The sequence below is a fragment of the Artibeus jamaicensis genome, unplaced genomic scaffold (assembly GCF_021234435.1).
Source record: "Artibeus jamaicensis isolate MK-2021 breed Jamaican fruit bat unplaced genomic scaffold, CSHL_Jam_final contig_700, whole genome shotgun sequence".
Lineage (NCBI taxonomy): Eukaryota > Metazoa > Chordata > Mammalia > Chiroptera > Phyllostomidae > Artibeus > Artibeus jamaicensis.
Window position 1 is genome coordinate 1,216,221 of NW_026521930.1, and position 12,328 is coordinate 1,228,548.

The window sequence follows — 12,328 nt, forward strand, 5'->3', positions numbered from 1 at the left end:
TAAAAAATAACAAAGATACCTACAACTAAGGAGATATGAGGTATCTCTGAGACACTAAAAGGCTAGGGAGTTGAATGGCATGCTATCTAGAATATGCATGATTTTCCTTTAAAGCACAAATTCTTCCTATACTCCATTATCATTTCCACTAATATAAGAAGGGACTTCACTTTGTACACATCTATATCCCCAGTTTCTAGAATGTGCCCAGCATACAAGTGCCAATATTTGCTGAATGGCCAAGAGAAGGGTAGAAGCAATAAGAGGTAGCTGCCAGACTTTAGGTCCCATCCCTACCCAAATAAAGACACACACTTGCTATGCTATCTCAGCTTCACTTCTTATTATTTATATTGGGTGTGTGGGCCTTGGTCTGTCTTCCCTTCCTGGATGGTGAGCTTTCACAGTGACAGAGTAGGGATTAGACAGACATGAGAAGAGTAGGAATGATAAACTAGGTATAGGTCACCAGGGTGGAAAGCTCCAAGTGCCTACCAACAGGCAAAACTGGGAAAATAAGTATCCTAATGTGGGACCTCGTCCCCAGGGCAAACTTTGCAGCCCTAACGTGTCACTAGTCATGCAGTTTAAGCCCCTTGGCCTTTCATATCATGACAGGCTAGTAAGCCAGAAAAAAACAGCATAGGGAAACTGGGACAGATAGATAAGCAGGGATACTGGTCTGTAATTTTCTTTCTTTATAATGTGTCTTTATCTGGTTTTGGAATTAGAATAATGTTGGCCTTGTGAAAAAAAATAAAGAAGATTGGAAGTCTTTCCTCCTTTTGAATTTTTTTGGAATAGTTTGAGAAGAGATGTTAGTTGTTTTTTTAATGTTTGATAGAATTCACTACTGAAGCCATCTGGTCCAGGACTTTGCTGCAAGGGTTTGTTTTGTTTTGTTTTGTTTTTAACGGCTTTGATTTCTTTTTTTAAAATTAATTAATTTTTACAGAGAAGGTAATGGAGAAAGAGAAGGAGAGAAACATCAATGTGTAAATCCTATTGTTGGATCAATCCCTTTATTATTATGCAGTGACATCTTAGCTTCTTGTTACGAAGCCTTTGTTTTGAAGTCTATTTTGTCTGATATGAGCATTGCTACCCCAACTTTTTATTGTTTCCATTTGCATGCAATATTTTTTTCATCCCTTCACTTTCAGTCTGTGTGTATGTTTTGTTCTGAGGTGGGTCTCTTTTAGGATATTATATATATGTATACATACATATGTATATATATGTGTGTGTGTATATAATGTATATGTATACATAATGTATATATAACATATAATATGTGTGTGTATATATATAATGTCGTTTTATTGATTTTGAGAGAAACAGAAAAACATCTATTTGTTCCACTTATTTATATATATTTATTCATTTATTGTCTTTTATATGTAGCCTGACTAGGGGTTGAACCCACAACCTTGGCATATTGGGTTGATGTTCTAACCAACTGAGCTACTGGGCCAGGTTAGTTTTCTTATCCACTCCACTACCTTATGTCTTTTGATTCGAACATTTAATCCATTTACATTAAAATGATTATTAACAGGTACTCACTTATTGCCATTTTATATTCGTATTCATGTTCCTCCCTATATTTCTTCTTCTTAAAGCAGACCCTTTACCGTTTCTTTGTTTCTTTCTTTTTTTTCTTTACCATTTCTTGCAATACTGGTTTGGTGGTAATAAATTCCTTTTGCTTTTTTGGTTTTGGAAGCTCTTTATTTCACCTTCAATTTTATTGCATAGAGTAGTCTTGGTTGTAAGTCCTTGCTTTTCATCACTTTGGATTATGTTATGACAATCCCTTCTGGCCTGAAAAGTTTGTGTTGAGGAATCAGCTGACAGTCTTATGGGATCTCCTTTGTAAGTAACTGTCTTTCTCTTGCTGCTTTTTAGATTCTTTGTCTTTAACCTTTGTCATTTTAATTATGATGTGTCTTGGTATGGGTCTTTTTGGTTTCATCTTGATTGGAACTTCTATACTTCCTGAACTTGTGTGACTTTTACTGCACCAGGTTAGGGAGCTTTCTGCATTATTTCTTCACAGTTTCTCTACCCCTTACTCACTCTCTTCTCTGTCTGATACCACTATGATGCAGTTGTTATGCTTGATGTTCTCCCAGAGGTCCATTGGACTTTCCTCATTTAAAAAACCTATCTTTTCTTTTTGATGCTCTGTTTGGGTCCTTACTATTACCTTGTCCTCTAAGTTGCTGATTTGAATTTCTGCTTCCTCTAACCTGCTTTGATTCTTTCTAGTGTATTCTTTATATCAGATATTATATTCTGCATTTCTGAATGGTTATTTTTTTATGGTTCAATGTCCTTTTTAATGCTTATTATCTCTTTGATTTCTTTTTCTTTCTTTCTTTTGCCTTACAACTATTTTATATGTATCTACACACACACCACCAATAGCTATCATTTTCACTTTATAAAGGAGGAGCTGAAGTCAGGTAACAGACCAAGGCCTCTAAGTGTTGGTCCTAACTCTCACATACTTTCTTTCTCAGGGGAGTTGGCAGGGGAGCCCAGGTCCTCAAACCCTTAAATCCTAGAACCTGCAGGTTTCTGATACACAGGTAGAGGTGCCAATGAACCTACACTCAGACCAGAAGACAAAAGCACTTATGAGCATTTAATGAATTCCCCTCTGTGTGGCTTCAGGCTACCAGCACACATGCCTTACCAACACTCTTAATCTTCTCTGCTGAAGAATTTGGCCTTCACAATGATAGGCTGCTTTGGGAGCTTTCCCTTCCCCAGAACTTTGCAGTAGCCCAATCGCACCACATCAGTGATGGGAGTGGCTCCGGTCTTGTTTTGGCAGCATTGACCCATGTCTGCTCACTGACCAAGGTCCACAGTTTATTCAGGTTGACAGTGGGGCAGAAGCTCTGGTTCCTCTTCAAGTGGTAGTTCCTCATACCAACTTTCCCAAAGTAATATAGGTGATAGTTGTGAAGCTGCAAGCCAACTGTGATGATGCAAGCCACCAGCATTACCTCAGCCTCCTGGGTCTTCCTGTACTTCCAATGCGGCGCTGGCTGTGGCTCACGTGGCCCCTAAGTTTCTGGGTCTTCCTCAGTCTGGATAGCATGTTGGTGTCCAAGACGCAAAAGGCTCCTTGTTTAATTTCTCACTGAGACCACCCATTTTTCCCCAACGCCCTTGAGAATCCTTATAACCATTGATTTAAACTATGCACCTAGTTTTGTTGAGACATGAAGCTGCTTACCCACAATTTCTTGAGCTCACACGTGAAAGAGGTGGGACCCCGTGGATTCCCCCTGCACCTGCAGGCCTCCGAGGTCCACATCATGCCTGTGGAGTAAAACCCTGACTTCGTGGTGCGTATGATACTGAAGGTGGAGTGGGCGGTGCTTGTGGAGGCGGCCAATACCTTGTCCCTGGGCAAGGTGCCCATAGAGCCAATTCAGGGGTATGAGCAAAATGAAAATCTTCTGAGGACTATGCACCACCTACTGCTGGAGGTGGAGGTGATGGAGGGCACCCTGCAGTGTCCAGAGTCGGGAGGTGTGTTCCCCATCACCAGCGGGATCCCAAACATGCTGCTGAGTGATGAGCAAATCAAGACTTAAGGGTGCCGGCATCAGGTTTTCACACTGACTGTGCATATCTTTGTTTATTTATATTCCTGTCGTTAATTTTGTAAAGTGAATACCCCCAACTTTGACCCAGTGACACACCACACAATGTTCTTGAGCTCGATATATATTTTTTTCTCATTAAAGATTCAAAACCAAAACCAAAAACCAAACAAACAAAGAAAACCCCTCTGCACCTGATATCTTGGTGGCTTCCATTTCATTTAATTGTTTTCCTGGGGATTTCTGTTGTTCTTTTATTTGGCACATATTTATTTCTCTTCCACTTTGTCTCTGTGCATTAGGTAGATCTGTTATGACTCCAAAACTTGTTATGATGGCTTTATGATGTATGTGTCTTATCAGGCTCAGCTGCACAATTTTATAGATCACCTGAGCTTGGTGCTCCAGGGGTTTCTTGTGGGTTATGTGCACCCTCCTGTTGTAGTTGTGCCTTGAATGCTGTTGGCCCATTAATCAGTGGAGTTAAACCTTCATCCTGGCTATCTATAAGGCTAAATCTTGATCACTGTGTTTGAGTCACTGTGCAGGGGCTGCCCCCAACCCAGCAGTGACTGGGTCAGGTGGCTACTTGACCCCCATTTGGGTGTGCCACTTCTATAGTTGGTTGGGTTGAGCTCTGGTGTGGCCTGAAGCCCTCCACTGGTTGTGGTTGTGTTGGTTTGGGGTCCACAAGTGCAGGGTTCAGGTACAGGTTGACGTCAATCATGTGTAACTGGCTTTGGGCTATTTATCTGGAGCTACCATACTATTCACTGTGGCTATGTCTACTGGGCCTGGTGTACATGGCAGGGGCAAATTTTTGTACATGGATTGGCTTCCTCCAGCGCAGATCTATAAAATGTCCAAGGCTCCCTGAATTCTGCCTCTGCCCATCAGCTACTCCACCTTCCCCAGAAATAGCCTGTTCTTTCTCCAGAGCCTTCCCCACAGACCCTTCCACATGTCATGAGCTCAGCTGGGCTGGGTGACTGGGGTTGGGAGAACAGAGCTAGTGGGTCAGAGCTACATGATCAGGCATTCAATAAGGGGAAAGTGACCCCTGCTCCACAGCCAAACTACTCAGTTTCTGCTAGAGTCTCCAACTCTGTCTCCCACAGGACTGTGCTGCAGGTTCAGGTTGGGTGCAGTCAGCCATCCTCTTGGCAGGAGTAAGCTCAACAAGGTGGAACCTGTTGTAGACCACTCTGCCTGACTTTAGAAATTGTATCTCTACCTCTTGTGGCTAAGGGCGAGAGACGACCTCTGGAATGCCAGCTGCAGGAGATAAAGCCTGTCTCTGGTAGCAAACGCTGCCTCAGTTCCTCTCCCTGCCCCCAAAGCTTGGTCGGAAGTCAATGATGGGTAAGACCCCTCATAGCAGGGGACAACCTGAGCCAGACTCGATCACTTGGGAGGCCTTCATGGAAGGACTTGGGGGTCTGCAACAAAGAGCAATGGACTCTCACCCCCTGGCTTGACAAAGCCCAAGTCCCCACGTACTCTGGGAGAAGTGCTTCCTGGCTCTAATCCCCTAAAGCCTGAATACCGACCGGTTGGGGAGGGGTGTAGCTCCTTGCCTGGCCAGAGCGTGTCCTGGGGAAAAATCTGGTATCACAAAGACTTGCTGATAAACCTATGAAATCTGCTCTGCTGAGTGCTTTCATTCATATGATAAGGGTCCGAGAGGAAATGAGGATGTCTCCCAAAGTTTTTGCAACTCTCTTCCTGACAGACACTGACTCAGTAAGCCCTCAGATTTCTTTGTAATTTTATCTACTGTCTGATCCTTGTCGCCCTGTATTCCTGTGTATTACAACCCAATAAAAGGATATGGAGAAAGAGGCTCGGGGCCTTTTTCTCCTTGGAGAAACTGGCCGCTGCTGGCCCCTTTGTCTCCCCTGAGAAACTGGTCACAGACCACTCCTCCTCCCCAAACAGATCTCATCTTGTCTCGGCCACATATTTACTCATTCACGCGTGTCCATGGCACCGGGGGGACTCGCAGAGAGGTCACCCCCACAGGAACCACCAGGGCTCAGGAGGCCAGACCAAGAGAGTCTCCTTTGGGGGGTGGTTCTGGCCAAGCCCACAGGAGTGAACCAAGCACTTCATCCTGGTCCCAGACAATAGCCTCTGAATGAGACATACTCCAAATGTCCCAGCTCTGAGCAGCACACCCTCCCCACCATGAAACTGAACTCAACTGGGCAAGACCACTGGGACCAGGGAGGGCAGACCTAAAGTTTCCTGTTGGGGTGTTGTTGGCAACCCCGTGGAAGGGGACGGGTACTTCTTCCCCCTTGCAGGATCCACAGGTTGAGCTCACAGAGGAGATAGGATCGCCCCTCCTGCAATGTAGCCACATAGTCCGATACCTATCTGCCTGATTTCCAGACAAAAACCTCCCTGGGAGATGCTCCCGAAGTCCCACTCCAAATGGTACTCTAATCACCCCACGAGACTGAACTCAGCAGGGCAGGGCCACGGAGTGGCAAGGTAAGGCATGTTATTCAACAAATACGGGCAGATGGCACACCAGCTGTATGCTCGAGATGAGGAAGAATGTTTCCCTTTCTAAAGCTGCAGTCCACTGAGTTTCCAAGAGCTTCTCCAGAAAAAAAAAAAAAAAAAAAAAAGGGCCCAAAAGGTCTCTGCTGGGTGAAGCCAGCAGAAACCCTCTGCAGAACCCACCCAACAGAATGGTGTTGCCCATAGTTGGATGACTAGGCAGTGCACTCCCCAGGCTCGTGCAGTAACAGGAGTGCTCAACCTTGGGAAGGGGCACCTGGGTTTCTAGCACTCTCCTCTCCCCGGTGGACTGAACCCCCAACGATTTTCACCACCAGATGCTATGCAAGCTCCTCTTCCTATCTCTGTTGCTCTGGGTTTGGGATCCCTGCATGAAGCTGAGACCCCGCACCCCTGAGAGGATCAATAGCCAAAGTATCCCTTCAGGTTCTGATACTGCATGCAGGTGCAAGGGCCAACCCTGTCTCCGCCCTTACCAGTTTCTATGTGGCTTCTTCTGTAAACCTTTTGTTACAGTATTTCACTTCAGCTAGCCTTTAGTTGATTATTCAGGTTGATTGCTCTATAGTTTGGCTGTAAATCTGGTTTGGTACCTGCCAGAAGCAGGTGAGTGTGTCTTCCATCTACTCTGCAGCCTTCTTGGAATCCCTCAAGGTTACTTTAAATGTGTCAAATTCTTTCATACACCACCACTGGTTTTGAGCAAAACCCCTCACCCAGAAGGTATTAGGTTGGCCAAAAAAGTTTGTAGGTAAAAATAAAAGACACATTTTTCATTTCTACCTAGTGAAGTTACCTACCCAGTAACTTCATTAAACATGGCATTCACCATTTTGGTTCACTGCCTTCTGCCATCTTTCAGGCAACTTCAAAATTACACCTTCTCAAAACTTTTTATTTTTAAGCAAAGAACTGTTTCAGGTGCTTTTTGCTGTCTTCCAGGGAATTGAAACTTTTTCCATTAACAGAATTTTTTTTCTATTGTATGTATAATTTATTTATTTTTTTAAGTTTTTTTTTATTGATTATGCATTACATTTGCTCTATTCCCCCCTCCATTCCCCTCCACCCTGCATACACCTCCCCCACCATTTCCCCCTTTAGTTCATGAACACGTGTCTCAAATTCTTTAGATTCTGTATTTCCCCTACTATTCTTACCCTCCCCCCTATCTATGTTCTATCTACTGTCTATGCTACTTATTTTCTGTACCTTCTCCCCCCTTCTCCTCCTCCCACTCCCCTGTTGCTAACCCTCCCTGAGATCTTCATTTCTATGGTTCTGCTCCTGATCTAGCTGTCATCTTACTTTGCTTTGTTTTAGGTGTGGTTGTTACTGTGAGTTTGCTGTCCTTTCACTGTTCATCTTTTTTATCTTCTTTTTCTTAGATAAGTCCCTTTAACATTTCATATAATAAGGGCTTGGTGATGATGAACTCCTTGAATTTGGTCTTATCTGAGAAGCACTTTATCTGTCCTTCCATTCTAAATGAAAACTTTGCTGGGTAGAGCAATCTTGGTTGTAGGTCTTTGATTTTCATGACTTGGAATACTTCTTTCCAGCCCCTTCTTGCCTGTAAGGTCTCTTTTGAGAAATCAGCTGACAGTCTAATGGGAACTCCTTGGTAGGTGACTGTCCCCTTAGCTCTTGCTGCTTCTAGTATTCTCTCCTTCATTTTAATCTTGGCTAATGTAATGATGATGTGCCTTGATGTGTTCCTTCTTGGGTCCAACTTCTTTGGGACTCTCTGAGCTTCCTGGATTTCCTGGAAGTCTATTTCCTTTGCCAGATTGGGAAAATTTTCCTTTATTATTTGTTCAAATAAGTTTTCCACTGGTGGCTGTTCCTTTCCCCCTTCTGGTACCCCTATAATTCAGATGTTGGAACGTTTAAAGATGTCCTGGAGGTTCCTAAGCTTCTCCTCATTTTTCTGAATTCGTATTTCTTCATTCTTTTCTGTTTGGCCATTATTTGCTTTCTTCTGGTCCACTCCATTGATTTGAGTCCCAGTTTCCTTTTCATTGCTATTGGTGTCCTGTGCAATTCCATTCATTTCAATTAGTTTAGCTTCCATATGTTTCTCTAATTTGTGACTAAAATCAACCAGTTCTGTAAGGATCCTGATAACCAGTGTTTTGAACTGTGCATCTGAAAGACTGGCTATTTCTTCATCACTTAGATCTATCGGTTCTGGGGCTCTGAGTTGTCCTAGAGCCATTTTTGGTCTATTCGTGCTGTTAAGTAAGTGGAGCGAAGCCTTAGTTGTTTACCAGGACGGGGCGACCCAGGTCGCTGGTTTGTGACACTGTGTGTGTGGGCGTGGTCAGAGAGGGAGCAATGGCGGTCCTCTCCGCTAGCCCAGCCCGTCCAGTCACACCACTCACCACGGGCTTGTTTATCTGATCAGAGTTGTGCGAGCCTGCTGCCCCACACAGGCTTCCCTTCTCACTGGTTTCTCCGCACACAGATGCGCGCGCGACCGACCGAGACAGCCCGCCGAGCCTCTCCCCTGTGCGCTCCCGTAGCTAGCTCGCATCAGCACCTTCGGCTGCTCGCTGCACCGCGCACCACCCGGGGATTTTTTCTTGCTAACCTGTTCCGCTACTGGTTTTGCTTCTCTTACCGGTTTAGCTGAGCATTTAGTTGTCCTCTGGACTCCGTATTGTCGATTTTCCGTGTGGCTTGGTTGTGATTGTTGTTAAAAATAGTTGTTCTTAGATTTGGTTGTTTACAGAGGCAAGGTGGTTCCTCCACCTAAGTTTCCATCTTGGCGGAAGTCCTTCCCATTAACAGAATTTTATAAAGACCAAAATAAATGGAAATCCAAAGGTGCAACGTCTGGTGAATACAGCAGGTGAATCAGAACTTCCCAGCCAAGATGTAACATTTTTTGCCCGGTTATCAAAGAAACATGCAGCTTGTGTTACGCTGATGCAAGATTATGGGTTTTCTGTCGATTAATTATGGACGCTTTCCATCAAATGCTACTTTCGGTTGGTCTACTTGGGAACAGCACTTGTTGAAACTAACCATTTGGTTTTGCAAGGAGCTCATGAAAGAGGACTCCCTTCCAATCCCACCATACGCACAACATCACCTTCTTTGGATGTGGCTGATGGTTCATTTCACTTTCCCCATGATCTTTTCTATGCCACATTATTGTAAAGTAGTAATTTGCAATAATTCCACTTTTCATCAGCCATCACAATTTGTTTTAAAAAATGGAACGTTTTCATTACATTTAAGTAGAGAACTGCATGTAGAAATATAGTCAGGAAGGTTGTTTTTGCTTACATGGAACCAACCCAATCATCAAAGCAATTAACATAACCAAGCTGCTGCAAATGATTTTCAATGCGCGATTTGGATATTTTGAGTATGTCTGCTAATGCTGATGGTTTTCAATTAATATCTTCATGTGATCACAATCAACTTCAATTAGTCTACCCTACTATAGAGCATCATTCAGTGAGAAATCTCCAGCACAAAACTTTGCAAAGCATGTTTGACACATTCACAGTACCTTCAGAGACTGCACAAATCTTTTTGGTTTTTTTTACCTTTTCTTTTTTTAAAAAAAGATTTTATTTATCTTTAGATGGGAAGGGAAGGAGAGAGAAATATCAATGTATGGGTGCCTCTTGTGACACCGCTGGGAACTGGTCTGCAACCCAGCATGTGCCCTGACTAGGAATTGAACCGTGATCCTCTGGTTTGCAGGCCCAGGCTCAATCCACTGAGCTACACCAGCCAGGGCATATTTTTACCTTTCTTGAAATAATAAAGCATAATATGCTAAAATGTTGCTTATTTTCTTTCATTTGCAATATTAAAATGGCTACACAAAAATTCACCAGTTTTGTGAATTTTCTTCAGTGTGACTGTGAAAAATTCATCAGTCACACTGATATGACAGCTGTCACAATACAATCTAATGTAATTGTTTCAGTCAGAAATTATGGGGACTTATGTTCCTGGCACTGGAACCCTGGGCTACGAGGTCTGGTCTCAGGCTGGGATCCCTTGCTCCCGAGGTACCCCTCCCAATTTTTATCTACCACACATGGATGTGGGACTACCCGGTCCATATCCCTATGCCACTCCACGTCTCCACCCCTTCTACCTGTCTGGGTGAAGGTGGGTTTTTTTTAAATCCTTGACTGTCAGACTTTACAGCTCGATTTTATGACAATTCTGGGTGATATCTGTTGTGTAGTCTAGTTGTAATTTTTGCTATAGTTGTGCGAGAAGGCGAGGCATATTATTAACCTATGCCTATCTTTTTTTAAATTTATTTATCTTTAGAAGGGAAGGGAAGGAGAGAGGGAGAGAAATATCAATGTATGGTTGCCTCTTGTGCATCCCCTGCTAGGAACTGGCCTGCAGGGAACCGACCTGCAGCCCAGGAATGTGCCCTGACTGGGAATCGAACCTTGATCTTTTTGGTTCGTAGGCCCGCGCTCAATCCACTGAGCTACACCAGCCAAGGGCTAACCTATGCCTATCTTGACCAGAAGTACAAAATTGTTTTGAATGAAGTTAAAGACAACTAAGCACTACTAGAGCCATCATAAGGGAAAAACCAAACAACTTTTTGGCCAAATATGCTGCTTTTTACATAATCCACTCCAACTGAGAAAGTGGCAGCACTTTATCATATCAACATCTTCATCACTTGCAATGTTATAATATTCACATTCCCCCACCATGAGCCACAGTATGAGAAAGTTTCTTGTAACAATCCTTCATGTCTTAGAAACAGAGGCTCTGATGTAACCCAGCAGTTAAGAGCTGAATTTAAGTTTAAATCCTCGCTTTGCCAGACTATAAACTCAAGAGTTAATTACCTTTCCCATCCTAGTTCCCTATCTGTAACAGAAGTAATGTCTCTCATGGGTTTGTGAAGATTAAATGAGATAATGGAGTATTTACCAGCAAATTCTGAAACCCAAATGTGGTTGCACCTCAGGTAAGTGCACAAAAAATCACTAGTTTTATTGTGTCTTCTGGGAAAAAACAAAAACAAAACCTGTTTTCCTTGGGAACAACTTTTCTTCCATTGGATGTCATGCTGAAGGAACCACCTATTCCTAGCTAAGTAACAGCAACATGACCTCAATTAGCCCAACAAGACACTCTTCCTAGAATCAGAACCTTGAGCTGTATCCAAAACTGAAGGGGAAAATGTAAACAGAGAAACAAACAACAAAGCACAGATGGAGTTCCAGTGTCTCCACTGAAGATTGGCCATTAGCTCCTGCTGCCTGCACACTCAAAGCTCCCCAGGTCCTGTCTTTTCCAGACCTGGGTCTTTGGCTTTCTCACAGACTCTGTGATTCTCCCACAAACTTACAGCTCCCATAAACTTTAATTAGACATAGTTGGTTCCCTTTGTTTTCAAAGAACTTCATCTTATACACTTTTCAAGAAAAGACTAGGTCTCTGTGAAGCTCAACAAATTTTTTACTCCTCTTTCCCTTCTCCCCTGGACAAGAGAATATGAGCTACTGGCTGCTGCATACAAATTATCCTAAAACCTAGTGGCTTTAAACAATAAATATTGATTATCCCATAATCTGTGGGTGTTTGAAATTCAGGAGCAGCTTTGTTTAGTGGTCTGACTCAGGCTCTTTCATGAAGGTTGCAGTCAAGACATTAGCCAGGGTTGTGGTCATCTGAAGACTCAGCTGGGGCTGGATGACTGACTTCCAAGATGGCATACTAACCTGGCTGCTGGTAGGAGGCCTCAGCTCCTTATCACATGCACCTCTACATAGGGCTGCTTGAGCGTCTTCATGTGGAAGTGGCTTCCCACAGAGTACGGGATCCAAGAGAACAAGATGGGAGCCATGATGCACCTCAGCTCAACCCTATTCAGTGTGAACACCAAGAGGTAGCAATGACTGAGAGCTGGCTCAGAGACTAGCTGCCAAACAGCAGACATAGAAGCCCTGTAGGGGGTCTCTGTAGCCAGCCACTGTCCTTCTTTTACTTAAGCTATTTCTCTTCACCCCAAGAACATCTCATTCCAGGCACTCATAGACAGTGTCATAACAAGTAATAGGTATAAGAAGGCAGTAAATATGAGTGAAATATACAGAACAGGCAGGGTGAAGGTGTCCATTCCAAGGACTAGGTCTGAAAAACTGGGAAAGAAGGACAGAGAACCTCTAGGG

General features: G+C 43.5%; 1 pseudogene; it reads left to right on the forward strand.

Annotated features, from left to right (window-relative positions):
- The first annotated feature begins 3,236 nt into the window (after positions 1–3,236).
- On the forward strand, positions 3,237–3,619 carry LOC119040110 (multifunctional methyltransferase subunit TRM112-like protein; annotated as a pseudogene).
- The last annotated feature ends 8,709 nt before the right edge of the window (positions 3,620–12,328 follow it).